We start from the raw sequence: 18,306 nt of genomic DNA, 5'->3' as shown, positions 1-18,306 counted from the left end.
CAATTTTTTGCCATTTTGAGGCGAAATTGTTCCTTTGGGGGAGTATTGCAATTTTTGGCCATTTTGAAGCGAAATTGTTCCTTTGGGGGGGTATTGCAATTTTTTGCCATTTTGAGGCGAAATTGTTCCTTTGGGGGGGTATTGCAACTTTTGGCCATTTTGAAGCGAAATTGTTCCTTTCGGGGGGGTATTGCAACTTTTCGGCATTTTGAGGCGAAATTGTTCCTTTGGGGGGTATTGCAACTTTTGGCCATTTTGAAGCGAAATTGTTCCTTTCGGGGGGTATTGCAACTTTTCAGCATTTTGAGGCGAAATTGTTCCTTTGGGGGGGTATTGCAATTTTTTGCCATTTTGAGGCGAAATTGTTCCATTGGGGAGGTATTGCAACTTTTCGGCATTTTGAGGCGAAATTGTTCCTTTGGGGGGGTATTGCAACTTTTGGCCATTTTGAAGTGAAATTGTTTCTTTCGGGGGGTATTGCAACTTTTCGGCATTTTGAAGCGAAATTGTTCCTTTAAGGGGTATTGCAATTTTTGCCATTTTGAGGCGAAATTGTTCCTTTGGGGGGGTATTGCAACTTTTGGCCATTTTGAAGCGAAAATGTTCCTTTGGGGGGGTATTGCAATTTTTTTTTTCATTTTGAGGCGAAATTGTTCCTTTGGGGGGGTATTGCAACTTTTCGGCATTTTGAGGCGAAATTGTCCTTTGGGGGGGTATTGCAATTTTTTGCCATTTTGAGGGGAAATTGTTCCTTTGGGGGGGTATTGCAATTTTTTGCCATTTTGAGGCGAAATTGTTCCTTTGGGGGGGTATTGCAACTTTTGGCCATTTTGAAGCGAAATTGTTCCTTTGGGGGGGTATTGCAATTTTTTTTTCATTTTGAGGCGAAATTGTTCCTCTGGGGGGGTATTGCAAATTTTGGCCATTTTGAAGCAAAATTGTTCCTTTGGGGGGTATTGCATTTTTTTGCCATTTTGAAGCGAAATTGTTCCTTTGGGGGGGTATTGCAATTTTTTGCCATTTTGAGGCGAAATTGTTCCTTTGGGGGGGTATTGCAACTTTTGGCCTTTTTGAGGCGAAATTGTTCCTTTGGGGGGGTATTGCAACTTTTGGCCATTTTGAAGCGAAATTGCTCCTTTGGGGGGGTATTGCAACTTTTCGGCATTTTGAGGCGAAATTGTTCCTTTGGGGGGGTATTGCAATTTTTTGCCATTTTGAGGCGAAATTGTTCCTTTGGGGGGGTATTGCAACTTTTGGCCATTTTGAAGCGAAATTGTTCATTGGGGGGTATTGCAATTTTTTGCCATTTTGAGGCGAAATTGTTCCTTTGGGGGGGTATTGCAACTTTTGGCCATATTGAAGCGAAATTGTTCCTGTGGGGGGTTTTTACAAATTTTGGCCATTTTGAGGCGAAATTGTTCCTTTGGGGGGGTATTGCAACTTTTGGCCATTTTGAAGCGAAATTGTTCCTTTGGGGGGGTATTGCAACTTTTGGCCATTTTGAAGCGAAATTGTTCCTTTCGGGGGGTATTGCAACTTTTTGGCATTTTGAGGCGAAATTGTTCCTTTGGGGGGGTATTGCAACTTTTGGCCATTTTGAAGCGAAATTGTTCCTTTGGGGGGGTATTGGAACTTTTCGGCATTTTGAGGCGAAATTGTTCCTTTGGGGGGGTATTGCAATTTTTTGCCATTTTGAGGCGAAATTGTTCCTTTGGGGGGGTATTGCAACTTTTCGGCATTTTGAGGCAAAATTGTTCCTTTGGGGGGGTATTGCAATTTTTTGCCATTTTGAGGCGAAATTGTTCCTTTGGGGGGGTATTGCAACTTTTGGCCATTTTGAAGCGAAATTGTTCCTTTGGGGGGGTATTGCAATTTTTTGCCATTTTGAGGTGAAATTGTTCCTTTGGGGGGGTATTGCAACTTTTGGCCATATTGAAGCGAAATTATTCCTTTGGGGGGGTATTGCAACTTTTCGGCATTTTGAGGCGAAATTGTTCCTTTGGGGGGTATTGCAATTTTTTTTCCATTTTGAGGCGAAATTGTTCCTTTGGGGGGGTATTGCAACTTTTGGCCATTTTGAAGCGAAATTGTTCCTTTGGGGGGTTTTTACAATTTTTGGCCATTTTGAGGCGAAATTGTTCCTTTCGGGGGGTATTGCAACTTTTCGGCATTTTGAGGCGAAATTGTTCCTTTGGGGGGGTATTGCAACTTTTGGCCATTTTGAAGCGAAATTGTTCCTTTGGGGGGGTATTGCAATTTTTTGCCATTTTGAGGCGAAATTGTTCCTTTGGGGGGGTATTGCAACTTTTGGCAATTTTGAAGCGAAATTGTTCCTTTGGGGGGGGGGTATTGCAACTTTTCGGCATTTTGAGGCGAAATTGTTCCTTTGGGGGGGTATTGCAATTTTTTGCCATTTTGAGGCGAAATTGTTCCTTTGGGGGGGTATTGCAACTTTTGGCCATTTTGAAGCGAAATTGTTCCTTTCGGCGGGTATTGCAACTTTTCGGCATTTTGAGGCGAAATTGTTCCTTTGGGGGGGTATTGCAACTTTTCGGCATTTTGAGGCGAAATTGTTCCTTTGGGGGGGTATTGCAATTTTTTGCCATTTTGAGGCGAAATTGTTCCTTTGGGGGGGTATTGCAATTTTTGGCCATTTTGAAGCAAAATTGTTCCTTTGGGGGGGTATTGCAATTTTTTGCCATTTTGAGGCGAAATTGTTCCTTTGGGGGGGTATTGCAACTTTTGGCCATTTTGAAGCGAAATTGTTCCTTTCGGGGGGTATTGCAACTTTTCGGCATTTTGAGGCGAAATTGTTCCTTTGGGGGGGTATTGCAACTTTTGGCCATTTTGAAGCGAAATTGTTCCTTTCGGGGGGTATTGCAACTTTTCAGCATTTTGAGGCGAAATTGTTCCTTTAGGGGGGTATTGCAATTTTTTGCCATTTTGAGGCGAAATTGTTCCTTTGGGGAGGTATTGCAACTTTTCGGCATTTTGAGGCGAAATTGTTCCTTTGGGGGGGTATTGCAACTTTTGGCCATTTTGAAGCGAAATTGTTCCTTTCGGGGGGTATTGCAACTTTTCGGCATTTTGAAGCGAAATTGTTCCTTTAAGGGGTATTGCAATTTTTGCCATTTTGAGGCGAAATTGTTCCTTTGGGGGGGTATTGCAACTTTTGGCCATTTTGAAGCGAAAATGTTCCTTTGGGGGGGTATTGCAATTTTTTGCCATTTTGAGGCGAAATTGTTCCTTTGGGGGGGGTATTGCAATTTTTTGCCATTTTGAGGCGAAATTGTTCCTTTGGGGGGGTATTGCAACTTTTGGCCATTTTGAAGCGAAATTGTTCCTTTGGGGGGGTATTGCAATTTTTTTTTCATTTTGAGGCGAAATTGTTCCTCTGGGGGGGTATTGCAAATTTTGGCCATTTTGAAGCGAAATTGTTCCTTTGGGGGGTATTGCATTTTTTTGCCATTTTGAAGCGAAATTGTTCCTTTGGGGGGGTATTGCAATTTTTTGCCATTTTGAGGCGAAATTGTTCCTTTGGGGGGGTATTGCAAATTTTGGCCTTTTTGAGGCGAAATTGTTCCTTTGGGGGGGTATTGCAACTTTTGGCCATTTTGAAGCGAAATTGCTCCTTTGGGGGGGTATTGCAACTTTTCGGCATTTTGAGGCGAAATTGTTCCTTTGGGGGGGTATTGCAATTTTTTGCCATTTTGAGGCGAAATTGTTCCTTTGGGGGGGTATTGCAACTTTTGGCCATTTTGAAGCGAAATTGTTCATTGGGGGGTATTGCAATTTTTTGCCATTTTGAGGCGAAATTGTTCCTTTGGGGGGGGTATTGCAACTTTTGGCCATATTGAAGCGAAATTGTTCCTGTGGGGGGTTTTTACAAATTTTGGCCATTTTGAGGCGAAATTGTTCCTTTGGGGGGGTATTGCAACTTTTGGCCATTTTGAAGCGAAATTGTTCCTTTGGGGGGGTATTGCAACTTTTGGCCATTTTGAAGCGAAATTGTTCCTTTCGGGGGGTATTGCAACTTTTTGGCATTTTGAGGCGAAATTGTTCCTTTGGGGGGGTATTGCAACTTTTGGCCATTTTGAAGCGAAATTGTTCCTTTGGGGGGGTATTGGAACTTTTCGGCATTTTGAGGCGAAATTGTTCCTTTGGGGGGGTATTGCAATTTTTTGCCATTTTGAGGCGAAATTGTTCCTTTGGGGGGGTATTGCAACTTTTGGCCATTTTGAAGCGAAATTGTTCCTTTCGGGGGGTATTGCAACTTTTTGGCATTTTGAGGCGAAATTGTTCCTTTGGGGGGGTATTGCAACTTTTGGCCATTTTGAAGCGAAATTGTTCCTTTCGGGGGGTATTGCAACTTTTCGGCATTTTGAAGCGAAATTGTTCCTTTAAGGGGTATTGCAATTTTTGCCATTTTGAGGCGAAATTGTTCCTTTGGGGGGGTATTGCAACTTTTGGCCATTTTGAAGCGAAATTGTTCCTTTCGGGGGGTATTGCAACTTTTCGGCATTTTGAAGCGAAATTGTTCCTTTAAGGGGTATTGCAATTTTTGCCATTTTGAGGCGAAATTGTTCCTTTGGGGGGGTATTGCAACTTTTGGCCATTTTGAAGCGAAAATGTTCCTTTGGGGGGGTATTGCAATTTTTTTTTCATTTTGAGGCGAAATTGTTCCTTTGGGGGGGGTATTGCAAATTTTGGCCATTTTGAAGCGAAATTGTTCCTTTGGGGGGGTATTGCAATTTTTTGCCATTTTGAGGTGAAATTGTTCCTTTGGGGGGGTATTGCAATTTTTTGCCATTTTGAGGCGAAATTGTTCCTTTGGGGCGGTATTGCAACTTTTCGGCATTTTGAGGCGAAATTGTTCCTTTGGGGGGTATTGCAATTTTTTTTCCATTTTGAGGCGAAATTTTTCCTTTGGGGGGGTATTGCAACTTTTGGCCATATTGAAGCGAAATTGTTCCTGTGGGGGGTTTTTACAAATTTTGGCCATTTTGAGGCGAAATTGTTCCTTTGGGGGGGTATTGCAACTTTTGGCCATTTTGAAGCGAAATTGTTCCTTTGGGGGGGTATTGCAACTTTTGGCCATTTTGAAGCGAAATTGTTCCTTTCGGGGGGTATTGCAACTTTTTGGCATTTTGAGGCGAAATTGTTCCTTTGGGGGGGTATTGCAACTTTTGGCCATTTTGAAGCGAAATTGTTCCTTTGGGGGGGTATTGGAACTTTTCGGCATTTTGAGGCGAAATTGTTCCTTTGGGGGGGTATTGCAATTTTTTGCCATTTTGAGGCGAAATTGTTCCTTTGGGGGGGTATTGCAACTTTTCGGCATTTTGAGGCGAAATTGTTCCTTTGGGGGGGTATTGCAATTTTTTGCCATTTTGAGGCGAAATTGTTCCTTTGGGGGGGTATTGCAACTTTTGGCCATTTTGAAGCGAAATTGTTCCTTTGGGGGGGTATTGCAATTTTTTGCCATTTTGAGGCGAAATTGTTCCTTTGGGGGGGTATTGCAACTTTTGGCCATATTGAAGCGAAATTATTCCTTTGGGGGGGTATTGCAACTTTTCGGCATTTTGAGGCGAAATTGTTCCTTTGGGGGGTATTGCAATTTTTTTTCCATTTTGAGGCGAAATTGTTCCTTTGGGGGGGTATTGCAACTTTTGGCCATTTTGAAGCGAAATTGTTCCTTTGGGGGGTTTTTACAATTTTTGGCCATTTTGAGGCGAAATTGTTCCTTTCGGGGGGTATTGCAACTTTTCGGCATTTTGAGGCGAAATTGTTCCTTTGGGGGGGTATTGCAACTTTTGGCCATTTTGAAGCGAAATTGTTCCTTTGGGGGGGGTATTGCAATTTTTTGCCATTTTGAGGCGAAATTGTTCCTTTGGGGGGTATTGCAACTTTTGGCAATTTTGAAGCGAAATTGTTCCTTTGGGGGGGGTATTGCAACTTTTCGGCATTTTGAGGCGAAATTGTTCCTTTGGGGGGGTATTGCAATTTTTTGCCATTTTGAGGCGAAATTGTTCCTTTGGGGGGGTATTGCAACTTTTGGCCATTTTGAAGCGAAATTGTTCCTTTCGGCGGGTATTGCAACTTTTCGGCATTTTGAGGCGAAATTGTTCCTTTGGGGGGGTATTGCAACTTTTCGGCATTTTGAGGCGAAATTGTTCCTTTGGGGGGGTATTGCAATTTTTTGCCATTTTGAGGCGAAATTGTTCCTTTGGGGGGGTATTGCAATTTTTGGCCATTTTGAAGCGAAATTGTTCCTTTGGGGGGGTATTGCAATTTTTTGCCATTTTGAGGCGAAATTGTTCCTTTGGGGGGGTATTGCAACTTTTGGCCATTTTGAAGCGAAATTGTTCCTTTCGGGGGGGTATTGCAACTTTTCGGCATTTTGAGGCGAAATTGTTCCTTTGGGGGGGTATTGCAACTTTTGGCCATTTTGAAGCGAAATTGTTCCTTTCGGGGGGTATTGCAACTTTTCAGCATTTTGAGGCGAAATTGTTCCTTTGGGGGGGTATTGCAATTTTTTGCCATTTTGAGGCGAAATTGTTCCTTTGGGGAGGTATTGCAACTTTTCGGCATTTTGAGGCGAAATTGTTCCTTTGGGGGGGTATTGCAACTTTTGGCCATTTTGAAGCGAAATTGTTCCTTTCGGGGGGTATTGCAACTTTTCGGCATTTTGAAGCGAAATTGTTCCTTTAAGGGGTATTGCAATTTTTGCCATTTTGAGGCGAAATTGTTCCTTTGGGGGGGTATTGCAACTTTTGGCCATTTTGAAGCGAAAATGTTCCTTTGGGGGGGTATTGCAATTTTTTTTTCATTTTGAGGCGAAATTGTTCCTTTGGGGGGGTATTGCAACTTTTCGGCATTTTGAGGCGAAATTGTCCTTTGGGGGGGTATTGCAATTTTTTGCCATTTTGAGGCGAAATTGTTCCTTTGGGGGGGTATTGCAATTTTTTGCCATTTTGAGGCGAAATTGTTCCTTTGGGGGGGTATTGCAACTTTTGGCCATTTTGAAGCGAAATTGTTCCTTTGGGGGGGTATTGCAATTTTTTTTTCATTTTGAGGCGAAATTGTTCCTCTGGGGGGGTATTGCAAATTTTGGCCATTTTGAAGCGAAATTGTTCCTTTGGGGGGTATTGCATTTTTTTGCCATTTTGAAGCGAAATTGTTCCTTTGGGGGGGTATTGCAATTTTTTGCCATTTTGAGGCGAAATTGTTCCTTTGGGGGGGTATTGCAACTTTTGGCCTTTTTGAGGCGAAATTGTTCCTTTGGGGGGGTATTGCAACTTTTGGCCATTTTGAAGCGAAATTGTTCCTTTGGGGGGGTATTGCAACTTTTCGGCATTTTGAGGCGAAATTGTTCCTTTGGGGGGGTATTGCAACTTTTGGCCATTTTGAAGCGAAATTGTTCATTGGGGGGGTATTGCAATTTTTTGCCATTTTGAGGCGAAATTGTTCCTTTGGGGGGGTATTGCAACTTTTGGCCATATTGAAGCGAAATTGTTCCTGTGGGGGGTTTGTACAAATTTTGGCCATTTTGAGGCGAAATTGTTCCTTTGGGGGGGTATTGCAACTTTTGGCCATTTTGAAGCGAAATTGTTCCTTTGGGGGGGTATTGGAACTTTTCGGCATTTTGAGGCGAAATTGTTCCTTTGGGGGGGTATTGCAATTTTTTGCCATTTTGAGGCGAAATTGTTCCTTTGGGGGGGTATTGCAACTTTTCGGCATTTTGAGGCGAAATTGTTCCTTTGGGGGGGTATTGCAATTTTTTGCCATTTTGAGGCGAAATTGTTCCTTTGGGGGGGTATTGCAACTTTTCGGCATTTTGAGGCGAAATTGTTCCTTTGGGGGGGGTATTGCAATTTTTTGCCATTTTGAGGCGAAATTGTTCCTTTGGGGGGGTATTGCAACTTTTGGCAATTTTGAAGCGAAATTGTTCCTTTGGGGGGGGTATTGCAACTTTTCGGCATTTTGAGGCGAAATTGTTCCTTTGGGGGGGTATTGCAATTTTTTGCCATTTTGAGGCGAAATTGTTCCTTTGGGGGGGTATTGCAACTTTTGGCCATTTTGAAGCGAAATTGTTCCTTTCGGCGGGTATTGCAACTTTTCGGCATTTTGAGGCGAAATTGTTCCTTTGGGGGGGTATTGCAACTTTTCGGCATTTTGAGGCGAAATTGTTCCTTTGGGGGGGTATTGCAATTTTTTGCCATTTTGAGGCGAAATTGTTCCTTTGGGGGGGTATTGCAATTTTTGGCCATTTTGAAGCGAAATTGTTCCTTTGGGGGGGTATTGCAATTTTTTGCCATTTTGAGGCGAAATTGTTCCTTTGGGGGGGTATTGCAACTTTTGGCCATTTTGAAGCGAAATTGTTCCTTTCGGGGGGGTATTGCAACTTTTCGGCATTTTTAGGCGAAATTGTTCCTTTGGGGGGTATTGCAACTTTTGGCCATTTTGAAGCGAAATTGTTCCTTTCGGGGGGTATTGCAACTTTTCAGCATTTTGAGGCGAAATTGTTCCTTTGGGGGGGTATTGCAATTTTTTGCCATTTTGAGGCGAAATTGTTCCTTTGGGGAGGTATTGCAACTTTTCGGCATTTTGAGGCGAAATTGTTCCTTTGGGGGGGTATTGCAACTTTTGGCCATTTTGAAGTGAAATTGTTCCTTTCGGGGGGTATTGCAACTTTTCGGCATTTTGAAGCGAAATTGTTCCTTTAAGGGGTATTGCAATTTTTGCCATTTTGAGGCGAAATTGTTCCTTTGGGGGGGTATTGCAACTTTTGGCCATTTTGAAGCGAAAATGTTCCTTTGGGGGGGTATTGCAATTTTTTTTTCATTTTGAGGCGAAATTGTTCCTTTGGGGGGGTATTGCAACTTTTCGGCATTTTGAGGCGAAATTGTCCTTTGGGGGGGTATTGCAATTTTTTGCCATTTTGAGGCGAAATTGTTCCTTTGGGGGGGTATTGCAATTTTTTGCCATTTTGAGGCGAAATTGTTCCTTTGGGGGGGTATTGCAACTTTTGGCCATTTTGAAGCGAAATTGTTCCTTTGGGGGGGTATTGCAATTTTTTTTTCATTTTGAGGCGAAATTGTTCCTCTGGGGGGGTATTGCAAATTTTGGCCATTTTGAAGCGAAATTGTTCCTTTGGGGGGTATTGCATTTTTTTGCCATTTTGAAGCGAAATTGTTCCTTTGGGGGGGTATTGCAATTTTTTGACATTTTGAGGCGAAATTGTTCCTTTGGGGGGGTATTGCAACTTTTGGCCTTTTTGAGGCGAAATTGTTCCTTTGGGGGGGTATTGCAACTTTTGGCCATTTTGAAGCGAAATTGCTCCTTTGGGGGGGTATTGCAACTTTTCGGCATTTTGAGGCGAAATTGTTCCTTTGGGGGGGTATTGCAATTTTTTGCCATTTTGAGGCGAAATTGTTCCTTTGGGGGGGTATTGCAACTTTTGGCCATTTTGAAGCGAAATTGTTCATTGGGGGGTATTGCAATTTTTTGCCATTTTGAGGCGAAATTGTTCCTTTGGGGGGGTATTGCAACTTTTGGCCATATTGAAGCGAAATTGTTCCTGTGGGGGGTTTTTACAAATTTTGGCCATTTTGAGGCGAAATTGTTCCTTTGGGGGGGTATTGCAACTTTTGGCCATTTTGAAGCGAAATTGTTCCTTTGGGGGGGTATTGCAACTTTTGGCCATTTTGAAGCGAAATTGTTCCTTTCGGGGGGTATTGCAACTTTTTGGCATTTTGAGGCGAAATTGTTCCTTTGGGGGGGTATTGCAACTTTTGGCCATTTTGAAGCGAAATTGTTCCTTTGGGGGGGTATTGGAACTTTTCGGCATTTTGAGGCGAAATTGTTCCTTTGGGGGGGTATTGCAATTTTTTGCCATTTTGAGGCGAAATTGTTCCTTTGGGGGGGTATTGCAACTTTTGGCCATTTTGAAGCGAAATTGTTCCTTTGGGGGGGTATTGCAATTTTTTGCCATTTTGAGGTGAAATTGTTCCTTTGGGGGGGTATTGCAACTTTTGGCCATATTGAAGCGAAATTATTCCTTTGGGGGGGTATTGCAACTTTTCGGCATTTTGAGGCGAAATTGTTCCTTTGGGGGGGTATTGCAACTTTTGGCCATTTTGAAGCGAAATTGTTCCTTTGGGGGGTATTGCAATTTTTTTTCCATTTTGAGGCGAAATTGTTCCTTTGGGGGGGTATTGCAACTTTTGGCCATTTTGAAGCGAAATTGTTCCTTTGGGGGGTTTTTACAATTTTTGGCCATTTTGAGGCGAAATTGTTCCTTTCGGGGGGTATTGCAACTTTTCGGCATTTTGAGGCGAAATTGTTCCTTTGGGGGGGTATTGCAACTTTTGGCCATTTTGAAGCGAAATTGTTCCTTTGGGGGGGTATTGCAATTTTTTGCCATTTTGAGGCGAAATTGTTCCTTTGGGGGGGTATTGCAACTTTTGGCAATTTTGAAGCGAAATTGTTCCTTTGGGGGGGGGTATTGCAACTTTTCGGCATTTTGAGGCGAAATTGTTCCTTTGGGGGGGTATTGCAATTTTTTGCCATTTTGAGGCGAAATTGTTCCTTTGGGGGGGTATTGCAACTTTTGGCCATTTTGAAGCGAAATTGTTCCTTTCGGCGGGTATTGCAACTTTTCGGCATTTTGAGGCGAAATTGTTCCTTTGGGGGGGTATTGCAACTTTTCGGCATTTTGAGGCGAAATTGTTCCTTTGGGGGGGTATTGCAATTTTTTGCCATTTTGAGGCGAAATTGTTCCTTTGGGGGGGTATTGCAATTTTTGGCCATTTTGAAGCGAAATTGTTCCTTTGGGGGGTATTGCAATTTTTTGCCATTTTGAGGCGAAATTGTTCCTTTGGGGGGGTATTGCAACTTTTGGCCATTTTGAAGCGAAATTGTTCCTTTCGGGGGGTATTGCAACTTTTCGGCATTTTGAGGCGAAATTGTTCCTTTGGGGGGGTATTGCAACTTTTGGCCATTTTGAAGCGAAATTGTTCCTTTCGGGGGGTATTGCAACTTTTCAGCATTTTGAGGCGAAATTGTTCCTTTAGGGGGGTATTGCAATTTTTTGCCATTTTGAGGCGAAATTGTTCCTTTGGGGAGGTATTGCAACTTTTCGGCATTTTGAGGCGAAATTGTTCCTTTGGGGGGGTATTGCAACTTTTGGCCATTTTGAAGCGAAATTGTTCCTTTCGGGGGGTATTGCAACTTTTCGGCATTTTGAAGCGAAATTGTTCCTTTAAGGGGTATTGCAATTTTTGCCATTTTGAGGCGAAATTGTTCCTTTGGGGGGGTATTGCAACTTTTGGCCATTTTGAAGCGAAAATGTTCCTTTGGGGGGGTATTGCAATTTTTTTTTCATTTTGAGGCGAAATTGTTCCTTTGGGGGGGTATTGCAACTTTTCGGCATTTTGAGGCGAAATTGTCCTTTGGGGGGGTATTGCAATTTTTTGCCATTTTGAGGCGAAATTGTTCCTTTGGGGGGGGTATTGCAATTTTTTGCCATTTTGAGGCGAAATTGTTCCTTTGGGGGGGTATTGCAACTTTTGGCCATTTTGAAGCGAAATTGTTCCTTTGGGGGGGTATTGCAATTTTTTTTTCATTTTGAGGCGAAATTGTTCCTCTGGGGGGGTATTGCAAATTTTGGCCATTTTGAAGCGAAATTGTTCCTTTGGGGGGTATTGCATTTTTTTGCCATTTTGAAGCGAAATTGTTCCTTTGGGGGGGTATTGCAATTTTTTGCCATTTTGAGGCGAAATTGTTCCTTTGGGGGGGTATTGCAACTTTTGGCCTTTTTGAGGCGAAATTGTTCCTTTGGGGGGGTATTGCAACTTTTGGCCATTTTGAAGCGAAATTGCTCCTTTGGGGGGGTATTGCAACTTTTCGGCATTTTGAGGCGAAATTGTTCCTTTGGGGGGGTATTGCAATTTTTTGCCATTTTGAGGCGAAATTGTTCCTTTGGGGGGGTATTGCAACTTTTGGCCATTTTGAAGCGAAATTGTTCATTGGGGGGGTATTGCAATTTTTTGCCATTTTGAGGCGAAATTGTTCCTTTGGGGGGGTATTGCAACTTTTGGCCATATTGAAGCGAAATTGTTCCTGTGGGGGGTTTTTACAAATTTTGGCCATTTTGAGGCGAAATTGTTCCTTTGGGGGGGTATTGCAACTTTTGGCCATTTTGAAGCGAAATTGTTCCTTTGGGGGGGTATTGCAACTTTTGGCCATTTTGAAGCGAAATTGTTCCTTTCGGGGGGTATTGCAACTTTTTGGCATTTTGAGGCGAAATTGTTCCTTTGGGGGGGTATTGCAACTTTTGGCCATTTTGAAGCGAAATTGTTCCTTTGGGGGGGTATTGGAACTTTTCGGCATTTTGAGGCGAAATTGTTCCTTTGGGGGGGTATTGCAATTTTTTGCCATTTTGAGGCGAAATTGTTCCTTTGGGGGGGTATTGCAACTTTTCGGCATTTTGAGGCGAAATTGTTCCTTTGGGGGGGTATTGCAATTTTTTGCCATTTTGAGGCGAAATTGTTCCTTTGGGGGGGTATTGCAACTTTTGGCCATTTTGAAGCAAAATTGTTCCTTTGGGGGGGTATTGCAATTTTTTGCCATTTTGAGGTGAAATTGTTCCTTTGGGGGGGTATTGCAACTTTTGGCCATATTGAAGCGAAATTATTCCTTTGGGGGGGGTATTGCAACTTTTCGGCATTTTGAGGCGAAATTGTTCCTTTGGGGGGTATTGCAATTTTTTTTCCATTTTGAGGCGAAATTGTTCCTTTGGGGGGGTATTGCAACTTTTGGCCATTTTGAAGCGAAATTGTTCCTTTAGGGGGTTTTTACAATTTTTGGCCATTTTGAGGCGAAATTGTTCCTTTCGGGGGGTATTGCAACTTTTCGGCATTTTGAGGCGAAATTGTTCCTTTGGGGGGGTATTGCAACTTTTGGCCATTTTGAAGCGAAATTGTTCCTTTGGGGGGGTATTGCAATTTTTTGCCATTTTGAGGCGAAATTGTTCCTTTGGGGGGGTATTGCAACTTTTGGCAATTTTGAAGCGAAATTGTTCCTTTGGGGGGGGGTATTGCAACTTTTCGGCATTTTGAGGCGAAATTGTTCCTTTGGGGGGGTATTGCAATTTTTTGCCATTTTGAGGCGAAATTGTTCCTTTGGGGGGGTATTGCAACTTTTGGCCATTTTGAAGCGAAATTGTTCCTTTCGGCGGGTATTGCAACTTTTCGGCATTTTGAGGCGAAATTGTTCCTTTGGGGGGGTATTGCAACTTTTCGGCATTTTGAGGCGAAATTGTTCCTTTGGGGGGGTATTGCAATTTTTTGCCATTTTGAGGCGAAATTGTTCCTTTGGGGGGGTATTGCAATTTTTGGCCATTTTGAAGCGAAATTGTTCCTTTGGGGGGGTATTGCAATTTTTTGCAATTTTGAGGCGAAATTGTTCCTTTGGGGGGGTATTGCAACTTTTGGCCATTTTGAAGCGAAATTGTTCCTTTCGGGGGGGTATTGCAACTTTTCGGCATTTTGAGGCGAAATTGTTCCTTTGGGGGGGTATTGCAACTTTTGGCCATTTTGAAGCGAAATTGTTCCTTTCGGGGGGTATTGCAACTTTTCAGCATTTTGAGGCGAAATTGTTCCTTTAGGGGGGTATTGCAATTTTTTGCCATTTTGAGGCGAAATTGTTCCTTTGGGGAGGTATTGCAACTTTTCGGCATTTTGAGGCGAAATTGTTCCTTTGGGGGGGTATTGCAACTTTTGGCCATTTTGAAGCGAAATTGTTCCTTTCGGGGGGTATTGCAACTTTTCGGCATTTTGAAGCGAAATTGTTCCTTTAAGGGGTATTGCAATTTTTGCCATTTTGAGGCGAAATTGTTCCTTTGGGGGGGTATTGCAACTTTTGGCCATTTTGAAGCGAAAATGTTCCTTTGGGGGGGTATTGCAATTTTTTTTTCATTTTGAGGCGAAATTGTTCCTTTGGGGGGGTATTGCAACTTTTCGGCATTTTGAGGCGAAATTGTTCCTTTGGGGGGGTATTGCAATTTTTTGCCATTTTGAGGCGAAATTGTTCCTTTGGGGGGGTATTGCAATTTTTTGCCATTTTGAGGCGAAATTGTTCCTTTGGGGGGGTATTGCAACTTTTGGCCATTTTGAAGCGAAATTGTTCCTTTGGGGGGGTATTGCAATTTTTTGCCATTTTGAGGCGAAATTGTTCCTTTGGGGGGGTATTGCAACTTTTGGCCATATTGAAGCGAAATTGTTCCTTTGGGGGGATTTTACAATTTTTGGCCATTTTGAGGCGAAATTGTTCCTTTTGGGGGGTATTGCAACTTTTTCGGCATTTTGAGGCGAAATTGTTCCTTTGGGGGGGTATTGCAACTTTTTGCCATTTTGAAGCGAAATTGTTCCTTTGGGGGGGTATTGCAACTTTTCGGCATTTTGAGGCGAAATTGTTCCTTTGGGGGGGTATTGCAATTTTTTGCCATTTTGAGGCGAAATTGTTCCTTTGGGGGGGTATTGCAACTTTTCGGCATTTTGAGGCGAAATTGTTCCTTTGGGGGGGGTATTGCAACTTTTGGCCATTTTGAAGCGAAATTGTTCCTTTGGGGGGGTTTGCAACTTTTCGGCATTTTGAGGCGAAATTGTTCCTTTGGGGGGGTATTGCAATTTTTTGCCATTTTGAGGCGAAATTATTCCTTTGGGGGGGTATTGCAACTTTTGGCCATTTTGAAGCGAAATTGTTCCTTTGGGGGGGTATTGCAACTTTTGGACATATTGAAGCGAAATTGTTCCTTTGTGGGGGTATTGCAATTTTTAACCATTTTGAGGCGAAATTGTTCCTTTGGGGGGGTATTGCAACTTTTGGCCATTTTGAAGCGAAATTGTTCCTTTTAGGGGGTATTGCAATTTTTTGGCATTTTAAGGCAAAATTGTTCCTTTGGGGGGGTATTGCAACTTTTGGCCATTTTGAAGCGAAATTGTTCCTTTGGGGGGGTATTGCAATTTTTTTTTCATTTTGAGGCGAAATTGTTCCTTTGGGGGGGGTATTGCAAATTTTGGCCATTTTGAAGCGAAATTGTTCCTTTTAGGGGGTATTGCAATTTTTTGGCATTTTAAGGCAAAATTGTTCCTTTGGGGGGGTATTGCAACTTTTGGCCATTTTAAAGCGAAATTGTTCCTTTGGGGGGGTATTGCAATTTTTTGCCATTTTGAGGCGAAATTGTTCCTTTGGGGGGGTATTGCAACTTTTGGCCATTTTGAAGCGAAATTGTTCCTTTGGGGGGGTATTGCAACTTTTCGGCATTTTGAGGCGAAATTGTTCCTTTGGGGGTATTGCAATTTTTTGCCATTTTGAGGCGAAATTGTTCCTTTGGGGGGGTATTGCAACTTTTGGCCATTGTGAAGCGAAATTGTTCCTTTGGGGGGTATTGCAAATTTTGGCCATTTTGAAGCGAAATTGTTCCTTTGGGGGGGTATTGCAATTTTTTGCCATTTTGAGGCGAAATTGTTCCTTTGGGGGGGTATTGCAACTTTTGGCCTTTTTGAGGCGAAATTGTTCCTTTGGGGGGGTATTGCAACTTTTGGCCATTTTGAAGCGAAATTGTTCCTTTGGGGGGGTATTGCAACTTTTCGGCATTTTGAGGCGAAATTGTTCCTTTGGGGGGGTATTGCAATTTTTTGCCATTTTGAGGCGAAATTGTTCCTTTGAGGGGGTATTGCAACTTTTGGCCATTTTGAAGCGAAATTGTTCCTTTGGGGGGGTATTGCAACTTTTCGGCATTTTGAGGCGAAATTGTTCCTTGGGGGGGTATTGCAACTTTTGGCCATTTTGAAGCGAAATTGTTCCTTTGGGGGGGTATTGCAACTTTTCGGCATTTTGAGGCGAAATTGTTCCTTTGGGGGGGTATTGCAACTTTTGGCCATTTTGAAGTGAAATTGTTCCTTTCGGGGGGTATTGCAACTTTTCAGCATTTTGAGGCGAAATTGTTCCTTTGGGGGGGTATTGCAACTTTTGGCCATTTTGAAGCGAAATTGTTCCTTTGTGGGGTTTTTACAATTTTTGGCCATTTTGAGGCAAAATTGTTCCTTTCGGGGGGTATTGCAACTTTTCGGCATTTTGAGGCGAAATTGTTCCTTTGGGGGGGTATTGCAACTTTTGGCCATTTTGAAGCGAAATTGTTCTTTTGGGCGGGGTTTTACAATTTTTGGCCATTTTGAGGCGAAATTGTTCCTTTCGGGGGTATTGCAACTTTTTGGCATTTTAAGGCGAAATTGTTCCTTTGGGGGGGTATTACAATTTTTTGCCATTTTGAGGTGAAATTGTTCCTTTGGGGGGGTATTGCAACTTTTGGCCATTTTGAAGCGAAATTGTTCCTTTGGGGGGTATTGCATTTTTTTGCCATTTTGAGGCGAAATTGTTCCTTTGGGGGGGTATTGCAATTTTTTGCCATTTTGAGGCGAAATTTTTCCTTTGGGGGGGTATTGCAACTTTTGGCCATTTTGAAGCGAAATTGTTCCTTTCGGGGGGGTATTGCAACTTTTCGGCATTTTGAGGCGAAATTGTTCCTTTGGGGGGGTATTGCAACTTTTGGCCATTTTGAAGCGAAATTGTTCCTTTGGGGGGGTATTGCAACTTTTCGGCATTTTGAGGCGAAATTGTTCTTTTGGGGGGGTATTGCAATTTTTTGCCATTTTGAGGCGAAATTGTTCCTTTGGGGGGGTATTGCAACTTTTGGCCATTTTGAAGCGAAATTGTTCCTTTGGGGGGGTATTGCAACTTTTGGCCATTTTGAAGCGAAATTGTTCCTTTGGGGGGGTATTGCAACTTTTCGGCATTTTGAGGCGAAATTGTTCCTTGGGGGGTATTGCAACTTTTCGCCATTTTGAAGCGAAATTGTTCCTTTGGGGGGGTATTGCAACTTTTCGGCATTTTGAGGCGAAATTGTTCCTTTGGGGGGGTATTGCAACTTTTGGCCATTTTGAAGTGAAATTGTTCCTTTCGGGGGGTATTGCAACTTTTCAGCATTTTGAGGCGAAATTGTTCCTTTGGGGGGGTATTGCAACTTTTGGCCATTTTGAAGCGAAATTGTTCCTTTGGGGGGTTTTTACAATTTTTGGCCATTTTGAGGCAAAATTGTTCCTTTCGGGGGGTATTGCAACTTTTCGGCATTTTGAGGCGAAATTGTTCCTTTGGGGGGGTATTGCAACTTTTGGCCATTTTGAAGCGAAATTGTTCTTTTGGGGGGGTTTTTACAATTTTTGGCCATTTTGAGGCGAAATTGTTCCTTTCGGGGGTATTGCAACTTTTTGGCATTTTAAGGCGAAATTGTTCCTTTGGGGGGGTATTACAATTTTTTGCCATTTTGAGGTGAAATTGTTCCTTTGGGGGGGTATTGCAACTTTTGGCCATTTTGAAGCGAAATTGTTCCTTTGGGGGGTATTGCATTTTTTTGCCATTTTGAGGCGAAATTGTTCCTTTGGGGGGGTATTGCAATTTTTTGCCATTTTGAGGCGAAATTTTTCCTTTGGGGGGGTATTGCAACTTTTGGCCATTTTGAAGCAAAATTGTTCCTTTCGGGGGGGTATTGCAACTTTTCGGCATTTTGAGGCGAAATTGTTCCTTTGGGGGGGTATTGCAACTTTTGGCCATATTGAAGCGAAATTGTTCCTTTGGGGGGTATTGCAATTTTTCACCATTTTGAGGCGAAATTGTTCCTTTGGGGGGGTATTGCAACTTTTGGCCATTTTGAAGCGAAATTGTTCCTTTCGGAGGGTATTGCAACTTTTCAGCATTTTGAGGCGAAATTGTTCCTTTGGGGGGGTATTGCAATTTTTTGCCATTTTGAGGCGAAATTGTTCCTTTGGGGGGTATTGCAATTTTTTGCCATTTTGAGGCGAAATTGTTCCTTTCGGGGGGTATTGCAACTTTTGGCCATTTTGAAGCGAAATTGTTCCTTTCGGGGGGTATTGCAACTTTTCGGCATTTTGAAGCGAAATTGTTCCTTTGGGGGGTATTGCAATTTTTTTTTCATTTTGAGGCGAAATTGTTCCTTTGGGGGGGTATTGCAAATTTTGGCCATTTTGAAGCGAAATTGTTCCTTTGGGGGGTATTGCAATTTTTTGCCATTTTGAGGCGAAATTGTTCCTTTGGGGGGGTATTGCAACTTTTGGCCATTTTGAAGTGAAATTGTTCCTTTCGGGGGGTATTGCAACTTTTCAGCATTTTGAAGCGAAATTGTTCCTTTGGGGGGGTATTGCAATTTTTTGCCATTTTGAGGCGAAATTG

Source organism: Anomaloglossus baeobatrachus, chromosome 12 (genome assembly GCF_048569485.1).
Source record: "Anomaloglossus baeobatrachus isolate aAnoBae1 chromosome 12, aAnoBae1.hap1, whole genome shotgun sequence".
Classification (NCBI taxonomy): Eukaryota; Metazoa; Chordata; class Amphibia; order Anura; family Aromobatidae; genus Anomaloglossus; species Anomaloglossus baeobatrachus.
This window is presented reverse-complemented; position numbering follows the sequence as displayed.